Source organism: Globicephala melas, chromosome 3 (genome assembly GCF_963455315.2).
Source record: "Globicephala melas chromosome 3, mGloMel1.2, whole genome shotgun sequence".
NCBI classification, from domain to species: Eukaryota; Metazoa; Chordata; class Mammalia; order Artiodactyla; family Delphinidae; genus Globicephala; species Globicephala melas.
The window spans coordinates 47,443,787-47,471,234 of NC_083316.1; the positions used below are offsets into that span (position 1 = coordinate 47,443,787).

The window sequence follows — 27,448 nt, forward strand, 5'->3', positions numbered from 1 at the left end:
TAAAGTTTTAAAAACTGGTACCTCTGAAAGGAATGCCCTTTTAATAATGAGTTAATAGAAGCAAGCAAATCTGTGAAATGGGTCGGTCCAACCTTAAGCAGAAATTCCCAAGGAAGAAGCAAAACCACAAATGACAGTCAGCTATCTCCTTAGACCTCAGTAGTTTTACTCAAAAACTGAAGAGGTCTTAACAGATCCTGTGAGGAGATTTGCAGGGAGTTTTCTTGAAGAAAGAAAGGGAGCTGACCCGGCACACCACAGGCAATGCAACTAGGCACATCTGAAATCAACTGTTGCCTCGTCCTGAGGCAAGGGAGTAGGGCAAGCTGCTCCCCAAGTTATCCAAGAGAATAACAACAGAATAACAACAGTGTCCACTTATCCAGGGCTCTGGGTCACGTCCTGCGCTAGATGTTTCACTCACATTATCTACTTAAGCCTCACACCAACCCTAGGCAAAAGGTATCATAATCTTCAGGTCACAGATAAGGAAACTGAAGCTGGAGAGACCTTAAGTAATTTGTTCCTGATCACACAGTTACTATGTTGCAGAGCAGGTATTCAGAGTTCAACAGGACCCTAGTCTATGCTTGTTTACTGCAGCACACAGCTTTCCGATGTGGAGGGTCCTAAGATGAGCAAGATGGCAAAACATACTTAGGGAATCAACCAACATTTATCAACACCATAGCAGGCCCTATGCTGGGATTCCGAAGTGGACCAGACAAGCACCCACTAGGATGGCTATCATCAAAAAGACAGACAAGGACTTCCCTGGTGGCGCAGAGGTTGAGAATCCGCCTGCCAATGCAGGGGACATGGGTTCTATCCCTGGTCCGGGAAGATCCCACATGCTGCAGAGCAGCTAAGCCCGTGCGTCACAACTGCTGAGCCTGCGCTCTGGAGCCCGTGAGCTACAACTTCTGAGCCTGTGTGCCACAACTACTGAAGCCTGTGCGCTTAGCACCCATGCTCCACAATAAGAGAAGCCACCGCAATAAGAAGCCCACGCACCACAACGAAGAGTAGCCCCCGCTCACCGCAACTGGAGAAAGCCCACGCGCAGCAACGAGGACCCAACGCAGCCAAAAATGAATAAATAAAATAAATAAATTTATTTTAAAAAAACAGACAATAAACAGCGTTGGCAAGGATGTGGAGAATTTGGAACAATCATACGTTGCTGTTGGAACTGTAAAATGGTGCAGCCACTGTAGAAGACAGTTTAGCAGTTCATCAAAATACAGGCATGCCTTGTTTCATCAGTCTATATTCTATTTTGCTTCACAGATATTGTGCTTTTTACAAAATGAGGTTTTGTGACAACCCTGCGTTGAGCAAGTCCTATCAGCGCCACTTTTCCAACAGTACTTGCTCACTTCGTGTCTCTGTGCCACATTTTGGTAATTCTTGCAATATTTCAAACATTTTCTTTATTACTGTATTTTTTATGGTGACCTGTGATCAGTGATCTTTGATGTTACTATGTAATCATTTGGGGGTGCCATGAACCCCACCAAGATGGCAAACTTAATCGATAAATGTGTGTGTTTTGACTACTTCACCAACCAGCCATTCCCCCATCTCTCTCCCTCTCCTCAGGCCTCCCTATTCCCTGAGACACAACAATATTGAAATTATGCCCATTTATAACCCTGCAATATTGTGAACCTATCAATACAATGACCCTACAATGGCCACTAAGTGTTCAAGTGAAAGGAAGAATTGCACCTCTCTCACTTTAAAGCTAGAAGTGATTAAGCTCAGTGAGGAAGACATGTTGAAAGCCAAGACAGGCTGAAAGCTGGGCCTCTTGGGCCAGTTGGCCAAAAGTTGTGAATGCAAAGGAAAGTTCCTGAAAAAAATTAAAAGTGCTACTCCAGTGAACACATAAATGATATGAAAGCCAAACAGCCTTATTGTATATATGTAGAACGTTTTAGTCGTCTGGAGAGAACATCAAACCATCACAACATTCCTTTAAACCAAAGCCTCATCCAAAGTAAGTCTCTAACTCTTTTTAATTCTGTGAAGGCTGAGAGAGGTGAGAAAGCTGCAGAAGAAAAGTCTGAAGCTAGCCGAGTTTGGTTCATGAGGTTTAAGGAAAGAAGCCGTCTCCGTAACACGTTGTAAAAGCACCAGGTGAAGCAGCAAGTGCTCATGCAGAAGCTGCAGCCAGTTCTCAAGATCTAGCTAAGATCATCAACGAAGGTGGCTACACTAAACAGGATTTCCATGGAGACAAAACAGCCTTATATAAGAAGATGATGCCATCCAGGACTTTCACAGCTACAGAGGAGAAGTCAATACCGGGCTTCAAAGCTACAAAGAACAGGGTGACTCTCTTGTTAGGGCTTAATGCATCTGGGGATTTTAAATTCAACCCACGGTTCATTTACCATTCTGAAAATTGTTAAGAATTATGCTAAATCTACTCTTCCTGTGTTCTATAAGTGGAAAAACAAAGCCTGGATGACAGCCCATCTGTTGAAAACAGGATTTACTGAATATTTTAAGCCCACCATTAAGACCTACTGCTCAGAAAAAAAGATTCCTTTCAAAGTATTAATGTTCATTGACAATGCACCTGGTCACCCAAGGGCTCTGACGGAGATGTAAGATGAAATTCATGTTGTTTTCATGCTTCCTAACACAACATCCATTCTGCAGCTCATGGACCGGCGAGTAATTTTGACTTTCAAGTCTTAGTATTTAAGAAATACATGCCATAAGGCTATAACTGTCATAGTGATTCCTCTAATGGATCTGGGTAAACTAAGTAGAAAACCTTCTGAAAAGGATTCGCCATTCTATATGCCATTAAAAGCATTTGTGATTCATGGGAAGAGGTCAAAATATCAACATTAACAAGAGTTTGAAAGAAGTTGATTCCAGTTCTCACAGATGACAAGAAAGTGTTCAAGACTTGAGCGGAGAAGTCCCTGCAGATGTGGTAGAAGAAGCAAGAGAACTAGAATTAAAAGTGGAGCCTGAAGATCTGACTGAATTGCTGCAATCTCGTGATAAAACTTTCATGGTTGAAGAGTCGCTTCTTATAGATGAGCAAAGAAAGTGGTTTGTTGAGATGGCATCTACTCCTGGTGATGATGCTGTGAAGATTGCTGAAATGACAACAAAGGATTTAGAATTACATAAACTTAGTTGATAAAGCAGCAGGGTTTGAGAGCATTGACTCCAATTTTGAAAGAAGTTCTACTGCGGATAAAATGCAATCAACCAGAATTGTGTGCTACAGAGAAATCGCTCGTGAAAGAGTCAACTGATGGGGCAAACTTTATCGTTGTCTTATTTCAAGAAAGTGCCACTGCCACCCAACCTTCAGCAACCACCACCCTGACCATCAGCAGCCATCAACACTGAGACAAAACCTTCCACCAGCAAAAAGACTATGACTCACGGAAGGCTCACATGATGGTTAGCATTTTTAGCCATGAAGTATTTGATAATTAAGATACATCCATTTTTTTTAGACATAATGCTGTTACACACTTAACAGACTACAGTATAGTGTAAACATAATTTCGATATGCACTGGGAAATGAAAATATTCATATGACTCCCTTTACTTCCATATTCGCTTTATTGTGGTGGTCTGGATCTGAACCTGTGATATCTCTGAGGTATGTACGCCTGTAGGTTGTGACAGTTCTGTTTAAATTAGTGAAGGTAATGTAAAACTGAATGCAAACTGAACAACAGAGGTCCCCTCAAAGTCTCAAAAACACAGTTGGCAAAGCACTTACTAGGTTTTCCAGCCCTGCATAGAAGGGTGTTGTGAATGAAGGTTTTAAAAGAAAGAATCATCTCTAGAGAGGAGAACAGAATTAGACATTTTTGCTTTAATTTTACCAAACAATCTTCTCACCTAGACCTGGATCTCCTGAGCAGGATTATCCACTTGCACATTTACTCCATCTTGGCTTTGTCTACATATATGACCAATTTTAAATGAATGACTTGGAATTCTAGTTTATGAGCCAGTTTCTTGGGTGTGGCTGGCCTTGTATTAGCTCACTAGACCCTAAGAATATACTCCTCCCCACCAAACACATGAAATGATTTATGTATCTAGATATCCAAATTGGCCAGTGTGAGGACTGTCCTTAGCAACCACATACAGACACGGCTTCCAAGAGAAGTGGGCAAAATCATCTGGAAGACCTTACTTTGCTACAGTGATCATAATTTTTTTTTTTTTTTGCGGTATGAGGGCCTCTCACTGTTGTGGCCTCTCCCGTTGCGGAGCACAGGCTCCAGACGCGCAGGCTCAGTGGCCATGGCTCACGGGCCCAGCCGCTCCATAGCATGTGGGATCTTCCCGGACCGGGGCACGAACCCGTGTCCCCTGCATCGGCAGGCGGACTCTCAACCACTGCACCACCAGGGAAGCCCTACAGTGATCATTCTTAACATTAAGTGGAAAATTCAGTGCTGGAGACTCACCTGCTTTACTTCTCCTAAAATCCCTATCCCATGAAAAGCATCACATGGACTACACTGCAGCTAACAGAAATTGTAAGTGGACCGTACAGGGTGTGTGAATTGATAACCTTAAACTCAAAGCACACAGACAGTTTTAAAGGGTGGCCTTTAAATATATGCTAGCAAGCTACTGTAATGAACTGAAATCAAGACTCCTATTATATTATACAATAACCAGCCTACAGGACTTCCCCTAACAGTTGTGATTTTAATTGGATTAAAGAATTTCTAGCATGTTTTCCCTCTAAACAACCCACATGAAAATACTTGTCATTCTTTAAATGCTTTTGTTCACTCCCTCCTATATAGGCACATAAAACTATGGAAAATACTAGCCAGATAAAAAACATATATCGAATCACAGAGCTGAGAAAGAATTTAAGAATTATCTAAATCTACTCCTTAAATTCAGATAACTAAATAAGCAGATGAGTATTTCATTTTTCCTTTAGCATCGCTCAGAAAGAAATCAGAAAAACCCTGGAAAAGTTATCTGTCTTTGCTTAGTCTTTTCACTGGAAAGCAAGAACTAAAAACGGTGATTTAGGTTTGCTAAGGCAGAGATGGAAAAACGGAGTTATGTTGCAGCCTAGAAGTTATGTCGGTTTTTATCTCAGATCCATGGAGTAAAGAGACACCTCGGGCAGGTCTGAGGCATGTCCTGGAACAGTGTGGGATAATACTAATCATAAGTCCAGAAGCTGTCTGAGCTCTGACAACTTGCTCTAGACCTGAGGTCTGGGCAATTTTAATCTGAGTCACTATTTCCTATCTACAAAATGGAGGTAATATACACCGCTCAGAAAGGTCTTGTGAAGTTAACTGCATGATTAACCTTAAGCACTACACAGTCTAAAGGCGTCACTTCAACAGATTGGGATCAATAAGCTAAGATGAACTCCTGGAGGCCACGGAGTGAATGTTATTCACGTGAATCCCAGCACAGCCCACAGCACTACAAAGTTAATTCTAGACAAACAGGCCAAATTATACCATAACAGGATTCTGAAACAAGGCCAGCTCTGGTCATCCCAACATGTAGCTCTTGGAAAAATATACAGTGACAGTTCAGTTTCTCTTCAAGTTGTGATACTTTAAAAATTTGAAAGATTAACCAGTATATGTGGGAACTTATTAGCACATGATTGCTATGTATGCATTTTCAATTACCGGAGGAAATATAGATGATTCAGTAAATGAAGTTAGACAAATGGGTAACCAATTGGAAAGAAAGAAATTGGAATCCACAGCTCATACCAAAATAAATCTCAGATGCATCAAAATTTGAAACATAAAAAAATGAAACTATAAAAATACCTGGTGATTGAGGGAAACTCAGTAAAGGGTACACAAGATCTCTCTGCACTAATTCTGTGAATCTACAGTTATTTCAAAATAAAAAGTTAAAAAAATACTTGGTGAACCTGAGATAATTATTTTATAATACTGAAATGAGGAAGGCCTTTCCAACCGTGACAGTTGGAAGTTTGTAAAGATGTAAAACCCACCTAAAATTAAATATTTGTGCATGTCAAAAGCCTAATTATATACAAAATCAAAAAACAAGTCAAGGGCTTCCCTGGTGGCGCAGTGGTTGAGAGTCCGCCTGCCGATGCAGGGGACACGGGCTCGTGCCCTGGTCCGGGAAGATCCCACATGCCGCGGAGCGGCTGGGCCCGTGAGCCATGGCCGCTGAGCCTGCGCGTCCAGAGCCTGTGCTCCGCAACGGGAGAGGCCACAACAGTGAGAGGCCCGCGTACCACAAAAAAAAACCAAAAACAAAAAACAAGTCAAACAGAAAGAAAAATAGATGCATCTCATCTCCCAAAGGGCTAATTTCCTCAATATATGAAGACTGCCAGCAACTTTTTTTTAACATCGTTATTGGAGTATAATTGCTTTACAATGGTGTGTTAGTTTCTGCTTTATAACAAAGTGAATCAGCTATACATATACATATATCCTCACATCTCTTTCCTCTTGCGTCTCTCTTCCTCCCACCCTCCCTATCCCACCCCTCTAGGTGGTCACAAAGCAGCTGAGCTGATCTCCCTGTGCTATGTGGCTGCTTCCCACTAGCTATCGATTTTACATTTGGTAGTGTATATATGTCCATGCCAGTCTCTCACTTTGTCCCAGCTTATGCCAGCAAATTAATAAGAAAAAAGCCAACAACCTGACAGAGAAATGGATAAAATATATGAATAATTTATAGAAAAGGAAATAGAAATAACTCTAAAAAAGACATCCAACCTCACTCAGCAATATAACAAGTTCAAAGTTAGAGTGAAATACCATTTTTACTTTATCAAATAAAGTCTGATAACATACTTTGCTGGCCAAGGTACAGCAAAACAGGCACCCTTGTACATTGCCGGTGGGAATTTGGACTGGTACAACCTCTGTCAGAGTGATTTGGCAATATCTGTTGCAATGCAAATATTCTAGGTATATGTTGAACACTTGTGTGAAAGGTACACATAGAAGAGTTTTTACAATTTTTAATAGCAAAAGAAGTGGAAACTAACCAATGTCCACCGATGTGAGACCTGTTAAAAAAACTGCCATACTCATACCAGGAAACACTATGTAGATATAAAAAGGAATGAAGTAGGGCTTCCCTGGTGGCGCAGTGGTTGAGAGTCCGCCTGCTGATGCAGGGGACACGGGTTCATGCCCCGGTCCGGGAGGATCCCGCATGCCGTGGAGCGGCTGGGCCTGTGAGCCATGGCCGCTGAGCCTGCGCATCTGGAGCCTGTGCTCCGCAACAGAAGAGGCCACAGCAGTGAGAGGCCCGCGTATTGAAAGAAAAAAAAAAAAAAAAGGAATGAAGTAGCTTTTTCAAAGCTGCTATGGAATAATCACTAAAAACCATAATTAACGCCAGGTACAGGATAAACACTTCCGTATCTCTGGAAAGGTTGGTAAGATATTGGTAACAGTGGTTACTTATCTTAAGTTAAAAATTAACACAACAATCATCTATATTTATTAATGTTTCCCAAACTTTATGGCCACGCATAAAAGGGAGTGAGCCAAGCAGTCATGACCATAATCACGTACATTTACTGAGTCCTTGGTATAGGGTTTGAAGCTAAAGCCTGCTAAAAAAAGATTCACTAAGCAGGGAAGAGCACATTATCAAAACAGGTCAAACTCACCAGTAGATGGTATGGATTTATAAAAATTTGATGTAGACATCAATATACTGAAAACCGGCTGACAGAAATCAGGTGTCATTTATCTTTGTAGCTCACTCACGTCCTCATTTCCCAACCTAGCATACACTCTTAAAACAAAGCAGGTATTCAAGTGTTCATTAGTACATAACAGATTGAAAGGATGACTGGATGGGATGGATGGGATAGATGGATAGATGGATGGATGGGATAGATAAAAAGATGGATGATTGGAAGAAAGAGTAGACACTGAAGGACTGTGATCTCTCTCTGCTCCCGTTTCCTTCTGACACTGGGCCAGCCTTAGTCTCCTTGTGCTCTCCTATACAAATGGGAGGTGCTGGAATTTACAAATAATTAAGAAACATGATGGTAACCTCCACACAACTCGGTGGATAATTCCTAATAGGGTTGGCAAAACAATGCTCCCACCTTCCCCAGCCCCTCCGAAATGTCCATGCCTTAATCCTTGGAATCTCTAAGGGACTCTATAGATCTAATTAAGGTTACAGACCTTAAAGTAGGGAGATTATCGTGGATTATCCAGGTGGGCACAATGTAATCACACGAGCCGTTTCAAGCAGACAACTGTCTCTGGTTGGAAGAAGACAGGAAGACAGAGAGATTGGACGCAGAAGGATTCAGTGCACTGTCGGTGGCTCTCAGATGTAGCAGCCCACATTCAAGGACTGGAAAGAACTCTCCTAAGAGCTTAGGCAGCTCTTGCTGACAGCCAGCAAGGACACATGGACCTCAGTCCTGAAACCACAAGGAACTGAATTCTGCCAGCAACCTGAATGAGCTTGGAAATGGATTCTTTCTAGAGGCCTCTGATAAGAGCCAAGATGGCCAGCACCTTTGAAACACAGAGCAGAGTGATCACCCTTGCCAACCTGGACTTCTGACCTACAGAACTATGAGATAATAAATTTGTGCTGTTTTAATCCACTCTGCGTGTGATAATTTGTTATGGCAGTAATAAAAAATGAAGACTTCCTGTTCAGCTTAAGAATCATTTGTGGAGCCTGTTCCATGTGAGGCCCTGAGTCAAGTGTTTAGGGTAGAAAAGTGGGCACACGTTCTCAAGGAGCTCGCAAGCTCAGAAACCATTAAACAATGCTATGATACAGTTTAGCACAGCACACTGCAGGAGTACGGAGAAGGGTACCTAACTGTGTGACGTCCGCAGATGCTTTACTTACTACTCCTCCAATCTCTCCCTCTTCCAATGAATTGGACCACCAACCTTCTTACAAGTCAGAAACAGAAGGCCATCCTAAACTCCACTGACCCCTCCAGACCTGTGATTTATATCACCCTAATAATACTCCTCCTAAAAGTCCCTTCTCTTTCCCTCACCCCCATTTCTTCCCCCAACCTCTGACTGCTACTTTCTGACCTTTATCATCTCTTACCTAGATTACTATAATGACCTCTCGATTAACTTTCCTGACTCAATAGCCATCCATTTCCCCAAATCCATTTCCCCCAATCCACCAGGGTCATTTTTCCAAGGATTAAATTGAGCATGCCATGTTCCAGCTCAAAATCCTTCAAAGACTGCCTGCAGTTAAAGTCTAACTCCTTGGCTACTCTTAGCAACCCCTCTAAGCTCTACTAGAGCCAAAACTGTCCCTGCTTGGCTTCTAATTCCAGTGCCTAGGAAGGGTCTGGCACATAGGTGTTTCTTGGAAAGTATTTGCTGAGTAAATAAAATCAACCCCTGCTGACGCTGCAGCCTCACTGCTTCCCTTTCAGCAGCCCCTGTTCACTATGCTCCTACTACCCTAGCCTTCGCAGTCCCAGCCTACTCCACCTTCCCTCTCTCTTCATGCTCCACCTTCCCCTCATGGCTAAAAAGCCTCGTTCACCTGGCTGGTAAGCAGATCTCATTTTTGTTAAATTTTGCCCTCCTCTAACAGGGTTATGCTCATCTTACAGCTCTGTCTAGTCTCTTCTGAGCCCCTGATATAACTGTCTCCTCTTCTACCACAGCATCTGCGGCAAACCCTCTAGTACAACGCTACTCAAAGCTGGCCTGTGGACTGGTGCTGGTGTCCAAATGGTTTATTACCATTCTGGTCCAAGGTAAGTCCAGAAATCAGGTGTAAGTACTTAGAAATGTTTATGGCAATTTGACATTGCAGGGACATCCAAGTATGTGATACTTGTTGAACAAGGTATACACCAGTTTGGATGTTGTTGAATTAGTGTGGTGAGTCACACGTGGTGCAAACTGTATCTTAATCATGTGCAACAGGACCACTTATTGGTCCGTGATAGAGCAAAAACAAAGAACAACTCAATTGGTCCACCATCACAGAAAGTCTAAGGAGCACAGCTCTAACTCACTCAGGTACGTTCCCATCTTCCACCTTTTGGGATGTTGTTGGCTGCCTGAGACAATGCAGATGTTCCATAAATCTCAGTGAAAAAATTAATAAAGATGTGACTGATAAGAAGACTTCCTAGAGGACATGAGATCTGAGCTACTTCTTAGTGACTGGCAGGAATTGGGCACTTTGGGGTAACAGCATGGGCAAATGCACTGAAGAAGAAGTGCAAATGAGGAATAGCAAGAAAAGATGGTAGGACTTCCCTGGTGGCACAGTGGTTAAGAATCCGTCTGGGGACATGGGTTTGACCCCTGGTCCGGGAAGATCCCACATGCCATGGAGCTACTAAGCTCGTGCACCACAACTACTGAGCCTGTGCTCTAGAGCCCGCAAGCCACAACTACTGAGACTACGTGCCACAACTATGGAAGCCCACGTGCCTAGAGCCCATGCTCCGCAACAAGAGAAGCCACGCACTGAGAAGCCCACACACTGCAACGAAGAGTAAGCCCACGCAGCAATGAAGACCCAATGCAGCCAAAGATTAATTAATTAATTAATTAACTTTTTCAACAAAGAAAAGATGGTGCATAGGCAATGGAAAGTTTTCAAAAGGTGAAATATTATGCCGAAGCATAATGATGTCGAAGAGCTCAGCCAGACGGTTCTGCCAGAGTCCAACCACCCTGACCCCCTCCCTCAAGCTTACCCCAGCAGCACGCTCTCAGTGAGCGTGTGCAAGCCTTAGCAAAGGCAGAGGGAGTCCCTGAAGGGTTTTAAACCAGTGTTGTGACCTAGCTCATGAAGGATGAATGTGAGGGGGTGAGAAAGGCAGGGAGACCAACTAGGATTTAACTGCAACCATCCCAATGAGAAATGCTGAAAGCCCTCAACAAGGGCAGAGATAATTTAGTGACGTGCAGTGGTGGTAGACACAAAGTCAAGAAATATTTGTGAGGCAATACAGGAAGGGCTTGGTGATTCGCTAGACAGGATAAAAGACACAAGGGAGCGTGACTAAAGTTTCTGGTTTGGTGGAGTGAGTATGTGCGTGGTGGTGTCACCAGAGGAGATAAGGATCACAGAAAGAGGAACAGGTTTAAGAGGCAGGGAATTCATAAATTCCAGTGTTACAAGCCTGTGGGACATTCAGGTGGAGATGGCCAGCAGGCACTTGGGAGAAAGGTCAAGGCTGCAGATACAGATTTGGGAAGCTTTCACATCTAGATGGTGATTAAAACCAGTTGTGGATGAATGAGAAGAATAGTGGTCTAAGCATTTCTCCAAAGAAGATATACAGATTGCCAACAAACACATGAAAGGATGCTCAACATCACTAATCATTAGAGAAATGCAAATCAAAACTACAATGAGGTATCACCTCACATCAGTCAGAATGGCCATCATCAAAAAATCTACAAACAATAAATGATGGAGAGGGTGTGGAGAAAAGGGAACCCTCTTGCACTGTTGGTGGGAAAGTAAACTGATACAGCCACTATGGAGAAGAGTATGGAGGTTCCTTAAAAAACTAAAAATAGAACGACCATATGACCCAGCAATCCCACTACTGGGCATATACCCTGAGAAAACCATAATTCAAAAAGAGTCACGGGGCTTCCCTGGTGGCGCAGTGGTTGAGAGTCCGCCTGCCGATGCGGGGGACACAGGTTCGTGCCCCGGTCCGGGAGGATCCCACATGCCACAGAGCGGCTGGGCCCGTGAGCCATGGCCGCTGGACCTGTGCGTCCGGAGCCTGTGCTCCGCAATGGGAGAGGTCACATCAGTGAGAGGCCCGCGTACCGGAAAAAAAAAAAAAAAAAAAAGTCATGTACCACAATGTTCACTGTGGCTCTATTTACAATAGCCAGGACATGGAAGCAACCTAAGTGTCCACTGAGAGATGAATGGATAAAGAAAATGTGGCACATATATACAATGGAATGTTACTCAGCCATAAAAAGAAACGAAATTGAGTTATTTGTAGTGAGGTGGATGGACCTAGAGTCTGTCACAGCGTAAGGTAACTCAGAAAGAGAAAAACAAATACCCTATGCTAACGCATATATATGGAATCTAAAAAAAAAAAAAAAATGGTTCTGAAGAACCTAGGGGTAGGACAGGAATAAAGACGCAGACGTAGAGAATAATGGACTTGAGGACACGGGGAGGGGGAAGGGTAAGCTGGGACGAAGTGAGAGAGTGGCATGGACATATATACACTGCCAAATGTAAAACAGATAGCTAGTGGGAAGCAGCCGCATAGCACAGGGAGATCAGCTCAGTGCTTTGTGTCCACTAGAGGGGTGGGATAGGGAGGGTGGGAGGGACAAGCAAGAGGGAGGGGATATGGGGATATATGTATATGTATAGCTGATTCACTTTGTTATAAAGCAGAAACTAACACAGCATTGTAAAGCAATTATACTCCAATAAAGATGTAAAACAAACAAACCTGACAGAAACATCACCTTGAATTCTTAGCATCGCACCATCTGTGTTTCATCCTTTTTTTTCCCCTCATGTGTATTCCTTCATTTGTTGAGCATCTCCCCCATGGTTGCATATAAACTTTGTGAGAGTAAAGAAAAATAAATAAGTACCAGGGATGTAATATACAACGTGATAAATATAATTAACACTGCTCTATGTTCCATATGAAAGTTGTCACGAGAGAAAACCCTAAGAGCTCTCAACACAAGGTAGAAAAATGTTTTTATTTCTTTAACTCTGAATCTATATAAGACAATGGATGTTCACTAAACTTATTGTGGTCCTCATTTCAGGATGTATATAAGTCAAATAATTATACTGTGAGCTTAGAGCTTATGTATGTCAATTATATCTCAATAAAACTGGAAGGGGAAAAAAAAAAGGGAGAGGTGTAAGAGAGCTGATAAACCAGAGGCTGTGGTTCGAAGAAGGGATATTAGAATTGATGATTTTTTCTTGGCACATTTCCAGGTGAAGAGGCCCAGAGATGTGCTATGAAAGCAGGCAATTACAGTCTAGTAGAGCTTATCACAGTTGGGTCAGACAACAAACTTTGTCTGATGAGGCTACTCGTAGTTGGTCTCTGAAAGGGTTTTGAAGTCTCCCAGAGAGAGAGAGGATGGGGAGATGCCAAATCAAGTCAGATGCCAAAGTCCACAATGCGTGTGGGACTGAAGAGGGAAATGATGGGCAAAGAGGTTTAAGAAAAGCAGAGAGCAAAGCTGGAGAGGGAGGCATCCAGAAAAGGAGAGTTTTGTTTTACTTGCCCATGGAAGTGAAAAAGTAAGTTTGATTCAGATGTGGCAATGGGAAGACAGGGGAATTCTGGCCAGTCCATCCAAAGGTGTAGTACCTTTGAATACGAGAAAAATCCTCCATTTCTCACCCCCAACATCAAACCCATCAGCAAATCCTGACAACGCTGTCTCCTAAATATGTTTTTAGAATCCAAGCACTCTTCACTCTACTGGTGGTCCAAGTCACTTTTCATTCTACCGGTGGTCCTCCCTTATCTGAATTACTGCAATAGCCTCTCAACTGGTCTCCCCGATTTCACCTTTGTCCATCTCCAATGTATTCATCACGCTGAAGAAAAAAACAAAACAAAAGAAAAACACCCAACTGATGTCACTTCTCTGCTTAAAATGCGCCAATGTCTTCCCACCTCACTCACACTAAAAGTCAAAGTTCCTATAAGTGGCCCTGACTACCTCTCTGACCTTTCCTCCTCTCACCTCTTCTCCTACTTAGCTAGTGTCAGCCACACTGGGCTCCTTGTCCTTTCTTGAACACGCCAAGAACAACCCTGCCTCAAAGCATCTGAAACCACTGTCCCGACAATGTGGAATTCTCTTCTTGCAGATACCTGCATGCTTCTTTACTTTTTTCGGATCTCTACTAAAATGTCACCTTCATCACCCCATCAACATGCACTTCCCTGTCTTTATTGCTTTATTTTTCCCCATAGCACTTTTCATCATTATTTTTATTTTTTTTAACATCTTTATTGGGGTATAATTGCTTTACAATGGTGTGTTAGTTTCTGCTTTATAACAAAGTGAATCAGTTATACATATACATATGTTCCCATATCTCTTCCCGCTTGCGTCTCCCTCCCTTCCACCGTCCCTATCCCACCCCTCCAGGCAGTCACAAAGCACCGAGCCGATATCCCTGTGCCATGCGGCGGCTTCCCACTAGCTATCTACCTTACGTTTGTTAGTGTGTATATGTCCATGACATCATTATTTTTATATATTTCACCAACATTCTATATTTATTTGTTTATGGTCTGATTCCCTCCACTCCCCAGTAATACTCTGGAATATGAGCTCCTCGGGGGCAGGGATCTTTTTCTGTTCTGTGCATTGCTGCCTCTCTAGCACCTGAGATGGTGCCTGGGATGTGTCAGACATGCAAATATTTGTTGAGTGGATGGATGGATGAACCTTTTCATGAGGAGCGTGTGGGCATGGGGTAAGGGGAAGAGCCATGATTCAGTTATTTTTGGCAGGTGATAGTACTGAAGATATGATAGAGTTTGAACACAGTGGAACAGGGTTTCAAAGGATAAAAGACAGAGCTGAAGGTGTGGTTAACAGTAGGAGGAGACAACAGAAAGGCTGTAATACCTAGTAAGGCGTATCTCTTATAGGCAGTAACCAAGAATCATGAGAGGAAGGGTGGAAATCAACTGACCTCAAATACTTCGCCTTTGAGACAAGCCAGAATTGGCAGTAACAGGTTCATTCTGGGTGGGGATGGGAATAGGGAATGGAGCCTCATCAGGGGAGGGAGATGGTACCCAGAGTAGATGGGTAGGTCATGTGGATTGATGACTCCTAGAGAGAACAAAAAATCTGAACATAGGGAAAGTATTATAACACACATGTGCCTAATAGCACACATCCCTAAAATATGCAGAGAAGCCCATAAAAGGAAGAAAAACAAATGGTCCTCAAAAAGAAGTGTGGATAAGAAAAGTAACCAACAGTAAAGACTAAATTGATTTATCCTGCTTTCTATTTCTGGATACAATTCATTTATCCAGCCTCATCCAGGATTGCAGCGTTCCATAGAAGTGAATGTTTTAGATACTGAAATGCTTATCTGTAGGTGTAATCACTTCAAAAAGTGCTTCTGATAGAAAAATGTAAAACATTTTTTAAAAGATTTCAACCATCTTATACACTGAAACTTTCTGGATGATTCAGGGATATTAGTAAGACCAGCAGTATCACAGCACTGCTCTCTGGGACTATCCATGTCTACAGCTGTGGACCTTTGCCCTACACTAAAAAGTTCCAAAACCCGTGTCTGCTTCTGATGTATTTCCTGTCTCCTCCCTATCAGCTTGTTAGCCACTACATTGTCTGTTAACAGCATTCCTGGTTCTATAAGACCCCATTCTTTCTAACTTGCTGCCCTTAATCTGCTATGGGATGAGAAACTAGATAAACAATGATGCTGGAATGTTTAAAATAATGCTATATGGAAAAATAAATAAATAAAATAAAATAATGCTATATGGGCTGTGATTAAAAACCAGAGGATCTCCCTATGGGTCAAGTACAGATTTACTCAATGGACTTCAGGACACTGTCTTCTCTGCTCAGGGATGATCTCCCTGCTTTCTTACTGATTTTCAATAGCATTTTGCAAATGAAACTTCATAATAAACGGCCCCTGGGTTAGCAGACTTGTTCCTGTATCTACACCATATTCTTCATTCAGTTCTAATAAAATGTTATTAAGGTGTCTCAGTGCTGTTTCACAAATTAAAAAGTAACACAGATTGTGAACAACAGAGGATCTGCATTTATTCCATGTCTGCAAAAGACATCGCCAACTGAGAACAAAATTTATAATTTGATTATTTTAGCTGAAGAAAAGGTTTTCCCAGGGAAAAATACAGTTACATTCCTAAGCTAGGAGACAAATAGATTTAATGCATAATGTATGTAAAATACAATACATTTATAATAAAGTATAGTATTGCTAAATAGCATTACTTAATTTTTAAGTTAAATAATTTTGATATGAATGATTCTAGAATTAACAACTTAGAAAGACAAACATATCCCCCCACTATTTATCTGGATAGAAAAATAGAGTTTAGTTCAATATTATCTCAATGTGGGCGCCTCCAGCTATGGCCCTTTGAAACAATAGCTCAACATCAAAGAGAAATTGCAAACCAATGCAAGATTAAAACAATGACTGCCCTATAAAAGTGGTCACAGCAAATATTTACAAATGTCTTTCTAAATAAACAAAGAAAGACTTTTCCTTTCCAGTTAGTTTTACAGGCAATACTTAAATGATTTCCAAGGATTTTTCCCTTGGTGGGGGAGGAGAGGCGAGGGAGAAATTCTAATGATTCTGGCTTTATCTACCATTATGAGTTTCAACCATCTGATCTTTGAAATATATCAACAATTGCTAAATCTCTAAATATCCCATCATGAAGGAATTGCCCTGAAAAAGTCACTGATTAAAAGTCTCAAACTCTACAAATGAGCATGTAATTTGTTCACTTAACCTGCAATGATTACGAAGGAATAAAAACAAAGGAATTACCAGTATCTCAGTCAAAACCTTCCTCTGATCCAGTTTCTCTAAGACCAATTTTGACACCACAATCTACCCATGTTTCCAGGCTCCAAACCTTGGCCTCCTACCCTTCCTTCTTCTAGATCTTCCTTTTCTTCACTTTTCCTTCACTTTCTCTGCCTTTCTCATTCCTTTCCATCCATACAGCAGACACCTGTCCAGGCTCTGTGCTGGACCAAGGGATCAATCTTCCCTGATTCACACCCTAGTTTCCTCTCCACTGACAGTGACAAGCCAGCAACCTGAATCGTCCAGCAATTCTCTTGGCCAAGTAAATTTTCTTGCTATTCTCTAAATTCTCTCTATTACACCCTCACAATAACTGAAATAGGAATACATTCATCAGAGACTTTTAGGATTTTGCTTTTTTTTCTTTAAAAGTTATCATGTGTTCTTAAGAGCAAAAAGATTATTTCTACTACTCATAAAAACCCAGATAAATAAATGGTTTTACTCTGCTTTATTAATGTAACAGAGTTTATGCCTAAAATTGTCGTTTTTATTCTACTTCAGATAAAGTATTTATAGCTTTAGGAAAATATATTAAATGTGCATAGTATGGGACCTTATGAGAACATTTTAAACTGCTGACTTGGAACTTCCCTGGTGGTGCAGTGGTTAAGACTCCACCTGCCAATGCCAGGGGACACAGGTTCAATCCCTGGTCTGGGAAGATCCCACATGCTGCGGAGCAACTGAACCCATACACACAACTACTGAGCCCACGCTCTAGAGCCTGTGCGCCACAACTACTGAGCCCTTGTGCCACAACTTCTGAAGCCCATGCACTCTAGGCCCGTGCTCCACAACAAAAGAAGCCACCACAATGAGAAGCCGGTGCGCCGCAACGAAGAGTAGCCCCTGCTCGCCGCAACTAGAGAAAGCCCGCACGCAGCAATGAAGGCCCAACGCAGCAAAATATTCTTAAAAATAAATAAATGAAATAAACTGCTGACTTTTATGTACCCAGTTCACACTTTTGCCCTGTACTAGCCCCCAAAATAGACGAGTTAAAAAAATTCATTTGGCACAGGTGGACACTGCATTTTAAATTGAACACCGAGAATGTAGAAATAGCAAAGTTATGGAAATATATTGTCAGATTATTTAATAACATATTAATACTTACCTACATGAAATAAGCACGGCTAAGTAAGTTTCTGTTGTTTTTAATCTTTTCTTATAACTGTTTGTATAGTTTGTTAAGTGGACTGTATATCATCCTATTAGCCAAGAATTTCTAAACTATTGCCCTTTTAGTCATAACCTGATTTATACGTATTTTTTAAACTTCCTGCTGACTGGATATTTGATGGCATTAATGGATTATTTTTAACTTTTTAGGTGTGATAATGGTACTGTGGTAATTTTTTTAAAGTCCTTATCCTTTGGAGATACACCAAAATATTTACAGATGAAATAAGATTAGCCATGATCCTGGGTGATGTGTACATCTAGTTCGTTATAGTATTCTCTCTGCTTTTATAAATGTTTGGAAATTTCCATAATATGAGTTTTTAAAACAAGAAAGAAAGAAAATTTCCATGTTAAAAATGCTTATAAGGTGGTGGTGGTGGTTGTTTTTTAAGTATACTAGGAAATGGTTTGTTCTTCAACTAAGTAGTTTCCAATTTTTTTCCCCAAGAAAAACTCTGACAACCTTTGAAAAAGTGCCTACAAGAGGCTGCAAAGTAATTTACCAAAATGTTAGCAATGGTAATTTCTGGTTGGTGGGATTATGGGTGATGTCTGTTTTCTTTTTGTTACAAGTTTGTTTTGTTTTGTTTTTTTGTTACAAGTCTTCTATATTTCTAAAATCAGCATACAATCTATTATTGTAGTCAGAAAGTAGTCTAACTTTTCTGATTATGTGAAAGTATGATTTTCCATGTCAAGCATAGAGAATCTATCTATATCATAAAACTTTTTCCTATATTTACCATGAAAAATATTAATGAAAAACATGAACACAAAAGTCCAGTTATCCATGCACAAAATGACAGCAGTATGGAAAGGGTGAGTTTTGACTGTCACCGGGGAAATGTGTGCTAAAGAAGGTAATATTGGAGTGATAGAAAGATTGGGAAGATTTTTGTCTCATTTTCGCAAGACAATCTGATTGACGAATACAACTGAGTGCTCATAATGGATCCTCGAAGAGCAAATGGTCCAGGGGTGTCAGGTGTTTCTGGGAATGTAATAAAAGATATCTTACGTAATTTTCATTTTAAGCTTGGCTTGCGCAGGGTTCATGCCTGAATATTGATACGTACCTATAGTGTTGTTTTCTCATATTTTTCTTTTAGATGGGGAGGGAGATAGAAGAGAGGAAAAGTTTCTCTCCATCCTTGAATGAGAGGTAACAGCTGATGTGTTTTTGACCCTTTTGGCCCCAACATCATTCTCTCCTTCTCCTTCGCCACATCACTTTATTTGGGGCAGAACAAGTTGCCTATCCGCTATGTGAGACCTCGCTCACAAGCACAATTCAGGGCTCCTGAGACTCAGTATCAGAAACTGTAAGGTCCTTGGGGGAAGGGACCACATCTCCATTCACTTATTCAATAAATATCTGGGTACCCACTATGTGCCAAGCACCCTTCTTGACATGAGGGATACAGCAAAATCCCTATTCTCATACAGTTTACTTTCTTGTGGGAAGACACATAAGTAAACAAAGATAAACACAAACATCAGGCAAATGTGGCAAAAGTTATGAAGAAAGGAAACATGACAGACTGATGTGATAGGGTCACCAGAGGCAGAGGGCAGCAACACTAGAAGGGTAGCCAGAAAGCTCTAGAACATTTGAGAAGATCTAAGGGCGAACAGTCCTGCAGGAGACAACAGCAAGGGCAAAGGCCCAGAGGCAGGGACAAACAGTACGTCAGAGGAACGGCGAGCGGAGCACAAAGAGGACGTGGATGCTAGCTAACTCGGAGAAGTGGGCATGCAGGGCCTTGAGGCCTCAGTGAAAGAGCCAGGGTTTTATTCTACGTACAAGGGGAAACCATCAAAGACTTTTTGTTGTTGTTGTTGTATAACTATTTTTTTCAAGATTAAATGTGTTTATTTCGAGTTAGTGGAATCAATGGTATATTAGATATCAGCACTCCAAGCTACACGTATGTATTTGCTTCTAAACCTTCACAACATTGTCAGTTTCCATTCCTCTAACATTCCATCACTGGGCCTCCTATTTCTAGCAAAATCATAGTTCAAATGTTTTAAAAAAGTAAAAGCAAGATGATCACCACATTGTGCTTCCAGTGCCCCCAGAAGGATTATAATTGTTTTAAATAAATGTTTATTGTTTTCAATAAAGGGGGAAATTGATAACATGAGCACTATTAATGGCATGACTAGAAGAACAGAATACAGATTAAAAGAAACATTTTAGGCTGGACGAGTTAGTTTCCCCTTAGCAAAAACTCCACATAATATCATGGATATGATGTCAACATTAAATTGTTCAATTTGTGGGCCATACACTTAAGCGTATGGGCTAGTACATTTTTGCACTAAAACAGAAGCAGTACAAGCCTTATGTTCTACCATTATACTTCCAGATTTTTCACTTATTAATATACCTGCCAACCTAATGATCCTTGCATGCATTAGAGTTTGCTTTTGTAGAGTTACGTTTATTTTCCCCATCCCTCCTGCTCCCGTAAACATTGCGGTGCGAACTCTTTGCCCAATTTTATGAGAATGTTGCAAAGGACAGCTCTGTGCCACCTGGGGACGGGAATTCCCCGTCCCCTCGCCAGGCTACACATGGATCAGTAATATTGATCACATCTCATCTTACATGCAGACACTGCTCCCTTAATTTATCCATGCCAGAAGCACACGAGTCAGCAGGTATGCATATAAAAATGGAATTAAAAGGAAAAAAAGAAAGAAAAAGCTTTCTTGTTAAAGCCTATTGTCCTAGAAGGAATCCATTGCTTTGAATTCACTTAAAGCCTATACACACGAAACGTGTTTCTTCTGAGAACCTTGTCTAACTCGTGTGTATGACTATTTTTTTAATTATGGTAAAATACACATAAAATTTACCAACTTAACCATTTTCAAGTGCCCTGTTCAGTGGTATGAAGTACATTCATATTGTTGTGCAACCATCACCTCCCTCCATCCTAGAACTCTTTACATCTTATAAAACTGAAACTCTCATCAGAGGCTTTTAAGCAAAGCAGTGACATGATCTGACTTATGATTTAAAAATTAAGTTACTTGCTTGGTAGAGAGTTGATGGTAGGGAGGCAGCAGGATTAGGAGTTTACTGAATAGATGGATTCAGGATACACTTTGGGGACGGAGCTGACATGACCGCTGCTAATTTGGATGTGGGCATGAGATAAAGAAATAAATGAGAAGAGGAGTTGACGTCTAGATTTCTATATCTCCAGGGTCTAGCACACAGAAAACTGCCAACATTTATTTCATAAATGAGTGAATATTGATTTAACACTTAATAAGTAGAAACCTTTCTTCCCAGAGAACCAGGAAAACAGAAATGAAAACTACCACGGATGAAGCAGATCTCTCTTTTCTAGGGCCTCACTATCGGTACTGTGTCCTTATAACATGGATAAAGTCTACATAGTTGGTTCATGTCAACATTATATGTCTAATTCCAACATTAACATTAAAAGCTAATCCTTGTACATGTATACAATAAGTTAAACTTTATTAAGCATTTTATATATTTTATTTCATGTCTTTCCCAAATCAATAGCTTTTAACCTTTGAGACTATGGTGCTATGTGCTACCTCCCTAGAGATGATGTGTATACATAAATCTGATGTTTTGGAGAGCTTATGGACCCTCTAATGCCCATCCATAGACCAATTTCAGGTCTAAAAATACCCTGATCTACCTAATGTGAGTTGTTATTGTATATCGTTATAAGAACCTAAACTTTATTAGCCTAGCCCTGGCACCTTTGGAGAAATGCTTTCAAAGGGTTTACCTTCATTCATGTCCATAATAAATGAGTTACCAAGAACCAACATTAATTTACGGGACTTCCCTGGCAGTCCAGTGGTTAAGATTCCATGCTTCCCCTGGAGGGAGCATGGGTTTGATCCCTGGTCAGGGAACTAAGATTCCACATGATGTGTGGTGCAGCCAAATAAAAATTTAATTTAATTAAAAAAAATTTTTTTAAAAAGAACCAATGTTAATTTAAAGAATATCTTTCCATCTTTACCAAAACTATTATTGAAAGTATTATACATGAAGTGATTCAAGATCCTCTTTATAAGAACCTACCTCATAAATAAATCCCTTGTACAATTCATTTCTAGGGGAAAAAAATACTACCTTAAAAATTGATGTTTTGGGCTTCCCTGGTGGCACAGTGGTTAAGAATCCACCTGACAATGCAGGGGACACTGGTTCGAGCCCTGGTCCAGGAAGATCCCACATGCCGCGGAGCAACTGAGCCCGTGCGCCACAACTACTGAGCCTGCGCTCTAGAGCCCGCGAGCCACAACTACTGAGCCCGCGTGCCTAGAGCCCGTGCTCCTCAACAAGAGAAGCCACTTCAATGAGAAGCCCGTGCACCCCAACAGAGTGGCCCCCTCTCGCCGCAACTAGTGAAAGCCCGCACACAGCAACAAAGACCCAAAGCAGCCAAAAAAATAAATAAAATATTTTTTAAAAAATTATGTACACCCCATAAATACGTACTTTACCTTGAGACATATAAGTATGCATTAACTGCCAACTTTCCAAAGTAGTTTCAAGATTTTCTTTGAGGAAGAATTCCTCCCCGATATTTTTCTCATGTAAACCATACTCAGAATTTATTTTCTACAATTTCCACTTTTAATGTTCTAAGTGGACTGAAAACTAAAAAACAAAAAAAAAACTTGTAAAGCAAGCTCAGGATATTATCTTTCAAGTTTTCACAATTTTCTCTCCAACTCTTTACAGTTAGTTCTCCTGCCCACTTTTTAAGGCACTCACTTTTATGGAATCTTTTCAGAGAATTCAACATTCCTTTCACAGAAGCAATAATACTCTTTCCCTTTTGCACTTTATAGATTTACACACATTTAAATTATCTAATCACAATAACAAGCATAACTGGCACCAACAAGTTTGCAATAAATACAGCCACCGAGCCAGCCATCAGAGCAGGGAACAGGCTGCTAGGAACTGGTGTTCATCATGCCTGGGCAGCATTTGGTCTGCTTTTTGGGGAAATGAGAAGCATGGGCTTGTAGGGTCAACTGGTTAGATGTCAAGAGGACTGTCTTTATATTAGGATGAACCATATGTAATTGCCAATATACAAATACTTCTCCTAGAGAAACGGCAATTGCATGTGTTCAACCTAATATTTCTATTTTTTAATTTTAAAAATATTAACTATATTTAATGTTTAATATCACATCTATTATCCTATTTTTCCCCTCCCTTTGAACAATGAATAGTGGTTCTCACAACTTCATTTTTTTTTTTTTTTGCGGTACGCGGGCCTCTCACTGTTGTGGCCTCTCCCATTGCGGAGCACAGGCTCCGGACGCGCAGGCTCAGCGTCCATGGCTCACGGGCCCAGCCGCTCCGCGGCATGTGGGATCTTCCCGGACCAGGGCATGAACCCGTGTCCCCTGCATCGGCAGGCGGACTCCCAACCACTGTGCCACCAGGGAAGCCCCACAACTTCATTTTTTAAATTCCATGTTTGCTCAGGAACAAGCTATTAAATAATCAGTAATTAAACTCTGGTTTCCTAAGAATGTGACTTCTACCTTCTTTCTTTCTTCAGGTTAAAGTCACACCTGTTAGAATTTCAAAGAAATTCTTCAAAGACTGAAGGTATAAGCGTGTGCCTTCTAGTGAACTGAAGGGTAAAGAGCAGAGGTCTTAAAATGTGAGGCCAGCATTCATTAGTTTGTTTGTTTGCTTCTCAGACATAAAACTTTTTGGCTCAGGGGATCCAACACAGCACTCTCTGCCTAGAGAAGGCAGGAAAAAGGAAAGAAGAGGAGAGGGCAGGGAAGCCCCATACAGGCTTAGGATAAGTCCCCCTTAAATACAAGCAGCCTTTCCTTCTGTTCTGTCCATGTTATGTCACTGAATTATGATAAGCAAACAAATACATCACAAATGTGCTATTAAGACAAAATCCCACAATTGGGGATGGAAAGGAAGGAGCAGAAGAATGGAGGGGCTGTATTTAGTTGAGGGACAACTAGTCAAACCCTCTTTTTCTAGTTCTCACATTTCTACCACTGACCCTAAAAAGTCTAAATCAAGTTTACGTTTATGGTTGTCCTTATGCCCTCACAAAACTATCGTTGGATATCAGAGCCCTAGTGTCTCTCATACCCGCTAAATCATCAACCCACTGAGTTAGTATGCAGAGGGGGAAGAACCTGAACATTGTAACCATAGCTGGGTTTAAATGCTAGCTTCGCACTTGTAACCGTGTACCCTAGCTGAGCACCCTTTCTGCTTCTTCACCTGAGCACCTTTCTTCACTTTTCTGCACCCATGTGTGCTGTGAGGATTCTGGTGCAGACCTTGCTGGCTTTAGACAATTCCTGAGAAAATGCACAGAAAGTGCCTGACTGCAACTATGACTGATGTCTAAAAGATGCCCAAACGTTTCACCTCATGATTTTCAGCAAGCAGGTAAAAACTTAAATGCAGGCTTGAGCTTTCTATAAACATGTGGCACAAGATCGTTTTCTATTCCCAAATTGTTATGTACACTGAGCATAATCAAGATATCTCATGTAAATAGTGAAGGTAGCTGTCCTTTCCAGATCAGATAGAGAAAGGAGATAAAGCCTCCACGGGAGAAAGGGAGGTTCCAGAAATGTTAAGTTGCACATGCAGACAGGTGCTTTCAAACTACAAATCTTGGGCTTCCCTGGTGGCACAGTGGTTAAGAAATCGCCTGCCAGTGCAGGGGACACAGGTTCGGGTCCTGGTCTGGGAAGATCCCATATGCTGCAGAGCAACTAAGCCTGTGCACCACAACTATTGAACCTGTGCTCTAGAGCCTGCAACTACTGAGCCCGTGTGCCACAACTACTGAAGCCCGTGCGCCTAGAGCCCGAGCTCCGCAACAAGAGAAGCCACCGCAATGAGAAGCCCGCGCACTGCCACAAAGAGTAGCCCCTGCTCGCCGCAACTAGAGAAAGCCCGCACGCTGCAACGAAGACCCAACGCAGCAACAAAGATCCAATGCAGCCAAAAAAACAACAACAAAAAATACAAATCTTAACAGGTCCCTTCCCTTCTTAAAGGGCTCCACTGGCTCCCCATTGTCTGTAGGATAAAATCCAAAATCTTTACTAGGTGAATCAAGGCTCTCAGTAAGCCAGCTGTGCATACCTAGGCAACCTCTTCTCACACCCTCCTCTGCAGTGATTTTACAGTGTTTCCAATTCTCTGAATGCACCTGCATGCTCTCAGCCTGAATTTGATTTCCCACCCTCATCCCATTTCTCTGCTGCCCCAACTCCCAGTCTTCCTTCTTTCGGCTCAGGAGGACAACTTTGTCTGCCTTTCTCTGCTCGGCTTCCCCAACACTCTGTGTTAATCACAGTTTTCCACACTGTACTCTAAGTGTTTACCTCCCTTGAACCCACATAGATCTGGACGGGCTTCAGCACCCTGCCGACTACTTTGCCTGACGCAAAGCTGACACTCAAATGTTTGTTGAGTATGCAACTTCTGAAACTCCCCGATTTTGGCTAGGTTTTGCTCTATACCTTATGTTAGAGGGGACAAAGGAGCTGGGCTGCTGGTGTTCAAGGCCTGTGCTGCTTCTCCAAGTGGATGAAGATTTGTCTTTAACGTGGCACATTTATGAGTTATATGTTATATGGTAACTTAGTTCCTCTGAATAACGGTCTGTTTAGAAATATTTATCACTAACAAAAAGGATAATTTTACTTGTCAAGGCAATAACATGTGCTTTTAATATATCTAAATCAATTAGGAATAATTAAAAATCTCAATTTTTTTAAAAAAGACCAATCTTATAAAGTGCTAAATTTGCATTAGTGTTCAGCTATTTCATAACATGTGAATGGTCCAAATTGGATGAGTCACAGAAATACATATAAGATATATTCCTCTCTAAAAATGTGTTTATGGCATGCTTCTTTCCATGCTATATGGTGTGTTTTATTGAAACTCAAGATTAGTTCTCAATTTAACATGCTACTGTATATACAAAGGCTCCAAAATTATTTGTTTGGTAAACAGCATTCTTCTATATTCTAAAGCTGATGTTTGCACATGTAGCACACCAAGGAGAATAAGCAATTAAACAAACTAGAAAAAGTCTTATTTCTTTTTTTTGTTTTTTTTTGTTTGTTTGTTTTTGTTTTTGTTTTGCGGTATGTAGGCCTCTCACTGTTGTGGCCTCTCCCCTTGCAGAGCACAGGCTCCGGACACGCAGGCTCAGCGCCCATGGCTCACGGGCCCAGCCGCTCCGCGGCATGTGGGATCCTCCCGGACCGGGGCATGAACCCGTGTCCCCTGCATCGGCAGGCGGACTCTCAACCACTGCGCCACCAGGGAAGCCCAAAAAGTCTTATTTCTTCAACTCGACCAGTAAGTACCTGAGGTCAGAGGCTTTAAGTATATTCCACTGTCTAGCATAAAGAAACAAATCCCAATTTGTAAAATGATATAACTGCAAAGGTAAGCATTACTGTGACTTAAGTTGTTTATAACTGTTGCTAATATACCTATCCAAAAATGGAGGATTAGTTAAGGAAATTACATTATAATTTTTAGAATATAAGGCAGACAATAGGAGTTTTGGAAAATACAGGTGAAAAATGCTTACTGTGTATTATAAGGAAAACACAACATACTAAAATTCTATATGTAGTAGGATGTAGGAAAACATGCATTTAAAAAATGAGAGCGGGGACTTTCCTGGTGGCGCAGTGGTTAAGAATCTGCCTGCCAATGCAGGGGACATGGGTTTGATCCCTGGTCCAGGAAGATCCCACACGCCACAGAGCAATTAAGCCTGTGCACCACAACTATTGAGCCCGCATGCCACAGCTACTGAAGTCCGTGCGCCACAACTACTGAAATCCACACGCTGTAGGGCCCATGTGCCACAACTGCTGAGCCTGCATGCTGCAACTACTGAAGCCGCGTGCCTAGAGCCCGTGCTCCGCAACAAGGAAGCCACCACAGTAAGAAGCCCGCGTTCTGCCACAAAGAGTAGCCCCCGCTCGCCGCAACTAGAGGAAGCCCACGCACAGCAATGAAGACCCAACGCAGCCAACAAATAAATAAATAGAGAGAGACAAAGGTAAAATGGCAAAATATTTAGTCTGGTCGACTCACACTCAAGGTGACAAAACTCTCTTTTTGGCTCGCCAATTTCACCGTTTTGGTACATCCTTCCAGTTTTCTTTTCTCCTCTCCTCAACCCTCCCCAAACACAGCCAATTCTTCCTCGACAATGCCTCTCAGGACTAGTCCAGGCCCACAATTACCTTATACAGAGGTTTCGAGAAAAGATTCCCATTTGGCTTTTCTGCAGTCTCATTCAACTATCATATCTACTGCCAGAAGAAGACAGTCATTCTACTGCTAAATATATCTACTGTGGTAATCTCTTCATTTATGTTTTATGCATTTTTGTGTATGTGTTATATTTTTCAATGAAATTGGGTTTTTCTTGTAACTCTGTGTGGCTTCATATTTTGTTTGGCTAGGATGAGGTTAGGATTCATGGCTCTCTGCTGATATGGCCCTACTTCCTTACCTTTCTAAATGGAATGTTTAGCCAGGGTAGCTGGGTTCCTATCTGCAGCAATGGA

General features: G+C 41.5%; 1 protein-coding gene across 3 annotated transcripts in view; it reads right to left on the minus strand.

Annotated features, from left to right (window-relative positions):
• Positions 1–27,448, minus strand: part of ELOVL7 (ELOVL fatty acid elongase 7) — a 72,481-nt gene that overhangs the window by 42,398 nt on the left and 2,635 nt on the right. The window contains exon 1 of one of the 3 annotated variants that reach the window (XM_060295801.2): positions 12,474–12,571. The exons of the other annotated variants lie outside the window; for them this stretch is intronic. The gene's annotated coding sequence lies outside the window, so the exon portion shown is untranslated. Of the gene's footprint in view, positions 1–12,473; positions 12,572–27,448 lie in introns of those variants that run through there. 3 annotated transcript variants of the gene reach the window in all.